Here is a 10,217-nt window from a genome sequence, read left to right as displayed (position 1 = left end):
ACACACACACACACACACACACACACAAAAAGAAACCAAAAAACCCACATTTACATTTACAAAGCAATGCTTTGAGAGAGATTATCCAGGAAACATCTATGGAGGACCCTCCTGTCTAAAGATAAGAATCCCTGACATACACAGGAGCCCCACCCGCTTTCTAAGCATGTAACATGAGCAGAACCACTGCCACTTATGCCTGAAAGAAACAAAGAATAAAATAAAGGAAGGCTACTGGCTTACCAAGCTCTTACAGACAAGGAACAGATTAATACAACTCAGCTGCAAACATGTGCTACCCTTCAAGAAAAAGAAAGGATAATTCTAAAGGCTGAGCCTTAGGCCCAATAACCTTGAGCCAATGACCAAGAGGGCAGCGTCTTAAATCATAGAGGATTATTCCCTAGTTTTGAAATCACATGAAAATTCCCTGCTGGATTTTGAACTTCTTAAGATCAATAATACATGCATTTCTTCCATTCTCTTCTTGTTGGGATGAGGATATGGATCAGTTATTTTTTAACTGTCCCACTACCATTATTTGGGGAACATATAACATGTTTTGTAGTATCGTAAGTTCACAAACAAAAAAGAATTCTGCCTCAGGATGGATCATATGTCCTCACCTACACCTGATTTATATTTATATGAGACTTCTGTACATTGTGAACTTCTGAGATGATAATATTGAGGTCTTGGATTTGAGTTGATGCTGCAACAGGCAGACTTTAGGGAATGTTGGAACAGGATGAAAGCTATTCACACAGAGATGTGAATATCTGCAGTCAAATGGCAAACTGAAAAAAGGAACCCTAAAAGATAACCATATTCCCTACATCCTAATTCCTGGAATCTATGAATGTTACTTTATATGGGGGAAAAAAAGAGGAGGTTTAGAAGATGTGGGGAGATTATCCTGGCTTACCTGAATGCATTCTAAATGCACTCATATGTCTTTATAAAAGTAAAGACAAACATAGGAAAAGGAGATGTGCAAAGGGAGATTTGAAGGTGCTGGCCTTGTAGACTGAAGTGATGCTGCCATAGGCCAAGGAATGCCAGCAGCCACCAGAAGCCGGAAGAAACGAGGAACAGGTTCTCCCCTAAAGCCTCTGGAAGGCGTGTAATTCTGCTGTTGCCATCTAGATTCTGGCCCAGGGAAACTGATTTCAGGCATCTCAGCCTCAAAACTTTAAGAGAATAAATACTGGCGTTCAATCCCAGGCCAGCCAGGGAGGTGACACACAATGTACGACAGATCTCATCCTGTCCTACCTGCTACTCCCCAGAACAGCTAATTCTGAAGGTGAGCCTGGCAAAAACAGAATGTATGAAAACTCAGCATGATCTGAATAGTTTGGACAGTCTATTCAAGACATTTATTTTCAACAAGTTTAATAACCTGTTAGGTGCCTAAATAAAACTGAGTTAACTGTAATATAAACCTTTTGTTCTATTTGGACAGTGCTAAAGGACTTTTGAATACCCTCCAATATTCACCTTCATCAAGTGAGCATATTAGAAAGCACCTTCTAGAGCCAGGAGCTTCAAAACTTAACCTGCATGAATTTCTCTATGTTGTCTGGCTACTTCTTTGGTTTTTTGTTTTATTTTTAAAGATTTATTTATGCACACAAGAACTGGGGTACAGGCCAGAGGTGCAGAGAGGCAGAAGGATTCACCAGAGACAGAGTGAAGAACAGGCAGATCTACTGAAACACACTGTTGAAAGGCGCAGTGGGTGAAACAAGAGAGGTCTGCTGTGCCATGTGGCCAGCCTGGGATCAAACTCATGTTGCAGTGACTAGTAATAGCTTGACAGGACTGTCTTTAACCTCTGTGCCACCAGGAAGGCCCCATTACTTGCTTTCTGTAATCTCTCAGCCCAGTTCATGTGCTGGTGTCATCCCACTGCTTGCTCCTAATGTATAAAATAAACCTCTGCTGAAAGCAGAGCAGGAAGACTTGCACCCAACTCCGATTCCCATGTCTTCCTCGCTCCCCTTTCTCCTTTTTCTCCTTTTCTCCCCTTTTTAGGAATCTCCGCTCGCCGATGCCTTCCCACCTTAGGGTCCTGACTGTCTTGCCTCCAGACACCTCAATAGTTGGAGCTGGTCTCCAACAGCTTTCTATTGATACTTCTTAAAGAATAAGCAAAACAACATATGTGTGACAAATTTTTAGTTTACATTAAATGTTTCATATAATAAAATATAAGCAAAAAGCCAGTTTCAGCCACAATAACACCATTCTAATGCCAAAATGCAATATGGTGTGCCCTAAAGTATGAAGAGAAAACAACTTTCCAAGTTCTTGTAAATTTTGTGGTAGTGAAAATATGTACAACTTAACCACAATGTAGAGATTCTGGCATCACTTACAACATTTATTATTAACTGAAACACTAACAACTTTTTTTCTAATTTAGACATTATAATATGCCCTTATTTAGTAAGCATTTATTGACTAAAGATAATGAAGTCACTGTAATATTTTTCACTTCAGGACTACAAGATACACTGAAGGAGTATAGCAAAGGATATCTTAGGCGCTACAACACCTTGATTGCTCCCATAAAGAATTCTCACTATCCTGACATGTTTACTGTGTAAAAGAACGTGAAAAAGGACAGACATTTACTGGAAGCAAAGTGAAGCACGTCATACACATTGCAGGGAGCTGGCATCTTTTAATTAAAAAACCAACCTTGATTCAGGTCCTGTCTTTAATTTTCCTAAATTAGCTCATCTTTTCTAGCTTCTCTTTCTTCATCTCTGCAATCTGGTGTAACAAATAATGAGTTAGAACAATGACTGATATAAAATAGATGCCAACTGTTGCTCCCTTTACATTTCTCCGTAATTCTCTGTAACAGCCTCCTGTTGTAAGAATTATTAACTCACTTTCCAGATGAGGAACCTGGGTCACAGGAAGGGTAAGCAGTCAGTCCATGCTTACACAGCTAACTGTCAGTACCTAGCTCTGTTCATGTCCCTAAAACTTGACATGTTATTTCACTAGCTGTTTTACTCTCACATTCTAGGGACTTTAGGATTTTATTTAATTATACCATAATACTTTAAAACTTGATACCAGAATAAATGTTAAAAAAATTCCATTTATAACTTTAGAGATCAAAAACCTATAGTAGTCCACCTAACTTCAAATTCAGTAAACAAATGGAGGCTACATTCCAGCTTTCAAACTAAACTATCCAAATTATTCATTACAGGCACTCATATTTAGGGAATGATTCCAAATGCATAATAACAGGAGTGAAGAAGCAAATCAACCCAATATAACACAAATGAACACAGTATCTGAAAAAAAGAGAAATGTTCACATGCTCAGTCTCCTAAGGGTACTGTAGGTCTTTCTTACTGCTGTGTAAGCCAGCTTTAAACATAGAGCCAGGCACTGGTCCCAGCTCAGTCAAGATTGTTGTGAACCATTTGATTTCTCAGCACTTCCATTCAATAAATAATGAAAGTTGAACTGGAGTCACTGAAGCACAGAACCAAAGGCAACTTAAGCAATTTGCTCCACCCAAGACACCCTGGCAATTCACCCAATTTAGATGTTGCTTTAACACCTGCAGCAACACAGAATTCAATTAACATACCTCTGATGGAGTGAGATAGTGTTTTTAACAATCCTGGATTCTTCTGTGACTCAGTCACAACAATTCTCATTCTAGGTATTTTTATCTAGTTCCACCTCTATTGTGGACTATACTGAAGCATATGCACCTTAAAGTACTGTTACTGGTTAACCTATCCTGCTTATAGAACGCATAATATTTTTAAAAAGAATGAGGTACTCTTCACAAACTACATACCTTCGGAAGTCTTAAGATTTACTTATTCACACATACAAAAACTGGGGTACAGGCCAGAGGTGCAGGGGCAGTGAGAAGATTCACCAGAGACAGAGTGGGGAGCAGAACAGGCAGATTACTGAAAATACACTGCTGAGGAGAGCAGTGCACAGGTCAGGAGAGGTCTGCCACACCATGTGGGTTACCCCCCTGGGATAGAACTTGTCCTGTAGTGGCTGCTAATAGCTTCACCGTGCTGTGTTTTAACACGCTGTGCCACCAGGGAGGGCCCCTGAAGTCTTATTTTAAATGTCGAGGTTCGGCTAAATAAAATCCCTGGTGCAGGGCCTCCCTGGTGGCACAAGGTTATTAAAGTCTTATTGACAGCCACTGAGGCATGAGTTCAATCACAACCAAGGAATTGACCCACATAGCACAGCAGACCTCTCCTGTCTCACCCACTGCTCCCCCTCAGCCTACTCTGCTTCCCACTGCCTCTGGGAATCTTCTCACCTCTCCTCCAGCTCCTCTGTACCCCAGTTCTTGTATGCATAAATAAAAAAATAGTTAATAAATAAAATCACTGGTTCACTCAGCAACATAAAAATTATCTACACACAGGTATTAGAAATGGAAAAACTGATGCTGAAGCAGTAATGGCTGGCATTTAAATGCCTCTTTCTAACACTCACAAGCATTCCTACAGTCGCCTCTGATTCCTACCTCATTCACCCATAATCAGTTCTACATTGCTACCAAAAAGATATTAACAACGATGACACACATAAAGCAGTTCCAAGGAGTAGGCATATTTTTAATTTATTTAATCTTCATCATGGCAAAATAAAATAGGTACCATTATTTCCACTGTTTTACAGCCCGTGAATCCCTAAGATAAAGCAGCAAGAGTAGCACAGTCACACAGCTAACAAGTGGTGGAGCCATGGTTCAAAACCAGGCAGTCTGATAAAAGTGGGTCTTAACTACTTAAACTCTGTGTAACTGCTTGTCTATCACGCTGGTAAATTACTGTTGACTCTTCCATCTCAGAAGCATATTACTCACCCTCACCTTACACCACAACCATTTGTCCATAAGAGTCAACACGGGCATAGACTACTTAAAGCACGTCACATGGCCTTCATTCATTGTCCACTGCTACATATTTAGCCCGCCATGTGCGCCACAGTAGGCACACAATATATATTTATATTATTTAATACATGTAACTTATTCATATATTATATAACAGATTATAAATATACATATACTTCAGAAGTATGTATATTTATATTAAAAGAATTATGTCTTCCCAGTTCCCTCATCCTCCCAAGTGGAGTTTTTCCCTACTCTGAATCCTCTCCTCCCCTGATAGCACTCTGTACCTCATTTCAGCACTCTTTTTCCCACACAACCCACTGTGGTAGCCAATCTCCAGGATGGCCCCCACTGGTCTTCACCTCCTGGTATTCACATCTTTGTATACCTTCCCACAGCATATGACTAACAGAATATTGGAGAAGTGACTAGTGACTTTGAAGCTCGATAATAAAAACTGTACAACCTGACCACTGGAATTATTTGCTGTGAGGGAAGCCACTGCACTGCCATGACATTAAAGTAGTTCTAAAAAGTGGCACACCTGGAGAGGCACTGAGACCTACAACCAATAGCCTGCACCAACTTGCCAGCGATGTGAGTAGCCAGTAGTAAGAGGATTCACCAGCCTCGGCCAAACAGATGACATCCATCCAGCTGACACACTACTGCAATCTCCTGAGACCCTGCACCTCTCCACCAAGCTATTCCCAAACTCCCGACTCAAACTGTCAGAAACTGAGAGCTAATGTCTGCTGTTGTCTTAATGTTCAAAGCAACCTATTATACAAGAGATATCTCACACACCTACTCTAAAACTGTGAACTCCTCAAAACTCCACTAATTCCTTAGAAATAAACAATGAAAAAAAAATGAAAAGAAAAAAAAAAAAAGAAAGAAACAATGCTAGCCCGCTTTGGTGGCACAACGGGTTAGGACTCAGCACTGCAAATCAATCGCAGCGCTTCAGTGCAAGTTTGATCCCAGGCCCCAGAGGTGATCCACATGGTGCAGCAGACCTCTCCTAACCCAGCCCGCTGCTCCCCTCAGCAGTGTACTTTGTCTATCTGCCTGTTCTGTTCCCCACTCTGTTTCTGGTGAAGCCTCTCACAGCCTCTGCCCCTCTGGCTTGTACCCCAGTTCTGTATGCATAAATAAATCTCTAAAAAAAAGAAAGAAACAATGCTGGCAGGCCCTCCCTGGTGGTGCATCGGATTAAAGCACAGCTCTGCAAGTTGGCTGCAGCCACCTCACTATAAATTCAATCCCCAGCACCAGAGGTGATCCACATGGCACAGCAGATCTCTTGCTTCACCCAATGCTCGCCTCAGCAGTGTACTTCATCACTCAGCCTGTTCTGCTCCCCACTCTGTCTCTGCTGAATCCTCTCACTGCCCCTATACCTCTGGCCTGTACCCCACAGTTCTGTGTACATAAATAAATACAAATCTTAAAAAAAAGAAGAAAAAAAGGAAACAATGCTGGGCCTCCCTGGTGACACAGGAAGTTAGTCTCAGAGCTATCACCTCCACAACCTGAGTTTGATCCCCAGCCAGGGACTGACCCACATGGTGCAGCAGACCTCTCCTGTCTCCCCGCTGCTCCCCTCAGCAGTGTACTTAGTCGATCTGCCTGTTCTGCTCTCACTGTCTCTGGTGAATCCTCACCACCCCCACCTCTGGCCTGTACCCCAGTTCTTGTATGCATAAATAATGAACCTTTAAACATGCATACACATCTTATTTAAAAAATAAATAAACAATGCCATATTTATTGATTGAACTGTGTCAGTGGATCATTTCTTGTTCGATGTTTTTTCTTTCAAAATGCATCTACTTATAAATTACTCCCTACACTGTTCATCTATATAATGTTCTCCCTCTTTCAAAGTCCTTCTGAAATAAAACCTGACCAATTTTTTTCCTCAGTAAATGAAAATGTTCCTTATATCAATCAATTCTATCAACATTTACAAACACACACACACAACCACTCACTGTAATTACAAATTTGTTCACATGCATCTTTTATTCTACACATCTGTACAAAGCATCTACCATGTCCTAAGAGCTGCTCTTCAAACTAGGAACAAAATAAATATCCCTGCCCCTGCATAGCTTACAGTCTCATAAATGCTCTCACCAGAGTGAACTCTCTAAATATAGTCATCTTTGTTAATATTACTTCAAAATTCTAATCTCCCTTTCTTAAAACTTAATTACTCAAAACTATTGGTCATATCTGCATCTCCTGTCCTTTAGTATTTAAATTGCATTCTCAAAAAAAGTCCAAACCTGTTCAACAACCTTGTAAGGTGGGCCACAGAAACGATGCGTCAATGCCCTCCATTCAATATATTTTCCATGGGCCACATCAAGAATAGTCCAGTTTTACAGACTTATGTTCTAATTATATTTTAAAATATGTCAGAGAACTAGGATTTAACCAAGCACAGGACTGCCTGCATACACAAGTAGTAGAGACACATCGTCTGCTTGCCTCCACAGCTGATCTGGTTCAGTGTACAATAAAAGCCTGCTAGTGAGACTTTCTCTTTGCAAAGTCAGTCCGGCAATGCCTGCATCGTGCCCTTTCTACCATCCCAACCCTGGGCCTGTGTGTGTGTGTGAAGAGAGCATCTGACAGCAGAAACTCCTTCCTAGCTCCCGTGTCCCCAAACTATCTGCTGAAGTACAGGCAGTGTGCAAGTGTCACAGGAACAAATGGCTACACTAGTGATGGCTATGAAAACTGTATTATGTTCAAAAACAATTATTTTCAGATTCTTAAAAAGGAATTTTTTGACACCAACAGTCAATACATATTATCAGATGGAGCGCAGCCTCCTTTTGAATTTTTCCCCTTATAAGCGACTGAAATTGTAACAAAAAATATTAAGAGCACAAGGCTGATTAGGAGAAACTAAATTACTCAACAAATCTAATTCTCATCAAACTTCTGGTAATCTCGCATTTATAAAATTAACTCCTGATCTTTATAAACAGCATTCACTCTTTAGATTTCACCGATAAGCCTTTGAGAAAAAGAGCTACTAAGCTGGGAGGTAAAAGTGCAGTCCTGCCTCCTCAAGATTTCATGAAGGAAAATCATCAATATTCACAGGTAAATCAATGAGATACCCCAAAACTCTGCTCCTCTGCTGACCTCAGGGATAAGTGGGCCTCCACCTGGGGCAGGCGGCAGCCACGGCACAAGCCAGGAGCTGACCGGTGCTAAGGACTGGCTGTGCCAGAAGGGCGGACTTAGACATTTCTATCCAGTAACGAGAAATACCACCACATTCTAAGTGTACAGTGAGTATCATTTGATAAGTCTGAGCAATTCTAAATCAAATACTAAAATTTGCTTCACAGAAAATAGTTCCAATAGAGGCAGTAAAATGACATGGAAGTGAAAAATTCTCACCTCACCTGTATTTACTTCTACAAAGCAGAGCGTTCAAAGAATAAAGCATATATACTCCTCTCTTAACTCAAGTGTGGCTCTGTTACTATAACCTTAGACAAATTATTTAACTACCCTGAGCCTCAGTTTCCCTATCCTAAAGGGGAGGTAAAATCTACTTCACAGTATTGTTTTGAGGATTAACCATAAATTAAAAGCTTACCTTAATGACTGTTACAAGAATATCAAGAGATGTCTATTTCCTACCCATTCCTTAGGGTGTATGCCTATCAGAAATTTGTCTGGAAATCTTTCGAAACCCAGTTACTTCTGTTTGAATGACCCCTCCTTTGTCTAGCAAATTAGCTCAAATGCCATCTTCTCTTTGAAGTCCAAAGAAAATGCTCCCTGTATGCCACTTTCGGCCTCTCCCTCCACACTGCGAGCTCCTCATGCACAGGGACCATAGCTCACTGATCTTGATAACTTCAGTTTTTAGGAAAACACCTGGCACATTGCGGGCATGGAGCAAGTTTACTGAATAAATGGATGAATGGAATCATTACTTTAATGATTACTACGGGGGGACCCAGACTTCACAGTTTTGCCCTGTGTGGGCACGATGCTGTTTTATGTACTTCCTTTGAGTCTTCCTCACAGCACTTAGCAGAATACTAAAGTGGTAGGAACTGCTGCAATATGTACTTCTGGATTATGGGATATATATTACTCTTCCAACTGACGTGATTTTACTCTAAATTTTAATTTTTATACTAACAGATAAGACTTGGGGAGATTTTTAAAATGAGCTCTTCTTAACAGTGGCTGGCAAGGAACTAAAGCAAACACTAGGACTAGACTACAATCAGGTTTTCTTTGTGCTTTTGGAAGAGCAGTGATGGCTTGCTTCTTTCCAAATAATTTCATTAAGAAACTGAGTACCATGAAGTCCTTTGATTCACTAGGAAAAAGGCAAAAGACACTACAGAAAACTTAGTTTAATAACTGTCAGCGAGAGGTTCCCACCCTACAGTCACAGGGCTGCAGGCCAGCTGGCTGTACCACCTCACCCCTGGGAGGTGGCTGCTCTTGAACAGTAAAACTGCATAAGTGAAATTTGGAGGGGTTTGGGTTTTGCTTTTTTTTTTTTTGGAGGGAATGGGAGTCTTCTAAAGCAGAATGCAAAAATGCAGCTTCTTACTGAACATAAAGCTGATCCTTTAGGGTTTGGCTTCAGTTAGAAAAGCTCTTGGAAAGGTCTCAAAACCGTTTCAGACATCTACAGCCTGAAAGCCAGGTGTCATTTCGTTATACACCCAGGGAGGCATCTCACATTCCTGTATACACACACTTCGTGCCCAATCTGGGCTGGTGAGCCGTTAACTGTCCACCAAACTGCCCTGAGTCATGCCACATAACAGGGAGAAAACAGAAGTGCCGCCAAAGCCCAGACGGGACGGTCTGAGTTCCTCTCAACCTAACAGCAGACACACCTTGGGCCTGGCCGCGTGCCAGGCAGTCAGGCAAAGCTTTCCTTCCATACTCACGACGACCCCATGGGGTCGGTACTACTGCACCCCCATTTTTCTGATGAGGCCGCTCACGGCGCAGCCCCGGCCCAGGCCACCAGCGGAAGAAGCGCGCGCCCTGGGGTAGCAGCCTGGGCGGGGGTGTCATCAGGGGGCAGACACGCACTCTCTCAGGGGGTAACGTTCCCGGCAGCCGACTACCAAATCGGCCAGCGCGCCTACACCTGGCGGCACTCGAAGGCCACGCGGCATCAACAAGTCCAGGTGAGCCCCACTAGCGGGAGTGCTGTGGTGGGCCTCGGGTGCTGAGGGTCAGCGCCGGAGCTCGGAGAAAGCGCCCGCCACGCCGCGTCCCCAGGGGCCCGAGC

At 42.1% G+C, this 10,217-nt stretch overlaps 1 protein-coding gene across 1 annotated transcript in view; it reads right to left on the bottom strand.

Moving 5' to 3' along the window:
* The window catches only part of MKL1 (megakaryoblastic leukemia (translocation) 1), a 148,132-nt gene that overhangs the window by 136,928 nt on the left and 987 nt on the right, over positions 1-10,217 (bottom strand). The gene's annotated exons all lie outside the window — the stretch shown is intronic.

Source organism: Condylura cristata, unplaced genomic scaffold, assembly GCF_000260355.1.
Source record: "Condylura cristata isolate star-nosed mole 26May11 unplaced genomic scaffold, ConCri1.0 scaffold00004, whole genome shotgun sequence".
Classification (NCBI taxonomy): Eukaryota; Metazoa; Chordata; class Mammalia; order Eulipotyphla; family Talpidae; genus Condylura; species Condylura cristata.
The sequence above is the reverse complement of the archived record's forward strand: the minus strand, read 5'-3'. Positions and strand labels throughout refer to the sequence as shown.